Source organism: Myotis brandtii, unplaced genomic scaffold (assembly GCF_000412655.1).
Source record: "Myotis brandtii unplaced genomic scaffold, ASM41265v1 scaffold365, whole genome shotgun sequence".
NCBI lineage: Eukaryota > Metazoa > Chordata > Mammalia > Chiroptera > Vespertilionidae > Myotis > Myotis brandtii.
This window is the reverse complement of record NW_005364031.1, coordinates 3,395,969-3,397,095: the sequence shown is the minus strand read 5'-3', so window position 1 is coordinate 3,397,095 and position 1,127 is coordinate 3,395,969. Positions and strand designations below refer to the sequence as shown.

The following is a 1,127-nucleotide window of genomic DNA, read 5'->3' as shown; positions in this document are numbered from 1 at the left end:
CTCGGCCGGGTCGGGAGGCAGGGGCCAGGCTGGGGCTGTGCGCCTGGTCATGTGCTGCCGACTAGGCGACCGAAAGTCCCCCAACATCTGCCCCAAGTCCGGCAGTTGAGTCCGAGTGGTCAAACCGAGCGAAAGACCTGGACCCCGAGGGCTAGCTGTGGATGGAGAGAGCAGGTTTCATTTGGACACCAGATACGCTTGTATGTGTTGTTATTATTATTATTATTCTTTTTTCTTTTCCTTTGAACCATGACAGAAGGTAAAATACCTTTCGGTGCCTGTAGTTGGAGCTGGGGAAAATAAATCCTGTCAATGGAAATGCCTTGCTCCGAGCATTGTCACTATTTAGCCACCCCCCCCACCCCCCGGTCTTCTAGGCTGTAAGTCTAAGGTTGATTTCACGATATTTAAAAGCAGAATACTAATAATTACTTGTTTCTGAAGTGTGGAGAATGGAGGAATCTGATATCAGATTTAGGTCGTGGTGGAGATGGTGGGGCTACCTACATATCGGTTCTCGCTTTATCTATCCTTGAAAACTTAGCGATTTAGTGCTGGCGGTCCCCCCAATTCTCTTCGTGCACCCCTCTTCGCTCATTCAAACCAACGTCTTGCCCTCCTTCTTGGTCCAGCCTGACCTTCTGACCCCAGTTTCCACATCTGCAACCTGTGTTGACTCTGAACCCATTCAGAGGAATTTTGAAAAAACCTTGGACTCCGAAGTGTCGGTTACGCGTTTTCATCTACTAGAAAGACACACCCAGGCACACCGAAACCCACATTTCTACTCCCATGATGTTAGCGACTAGGAGCCTCCAATCCTGGAACCGTGTCCCGATTCCCCCGGAATAGGAATAGCAGGAACAGCGGAAAAGTTTGCTCGGCGGCAGCGAAGCGCGGCGCGAGCCCGGGCAGACCCCGGCCGGAGTGTGCGCTATAAATAACTGCATCACTAAGGGGAGAGGTTCCCGCAGCCAGCTCGCTCGCTCGCTCGCCTTTCTCTTCTGGGTGCAGGGTACGTGGGAAGGATTCTGATTCTAGGAGGCTGAATTGTTTAAACGCAGAAGTGAAATATTTAAAAGGTGGGCGGGGTGGAGATGAGCCCGGCTTCTCGGCGACGCTCCTCC

The 1,127-nt window shown here is 51.9% G+C and overlaps 1 protein-coding gene across 5 annotated transcripts in view; it reads left to right on the top strand.

The window, feature by feature from the left end:
* EPHA7 (EPH receptor A7) overlaps nt 1–1,127 on the top strand; it is a 181,653-nt gene that overhangs the window by 911 nt on the left and 179,615 nt on the right. The gene's annotated exons all lie outside the window — the stretch shown is intronic.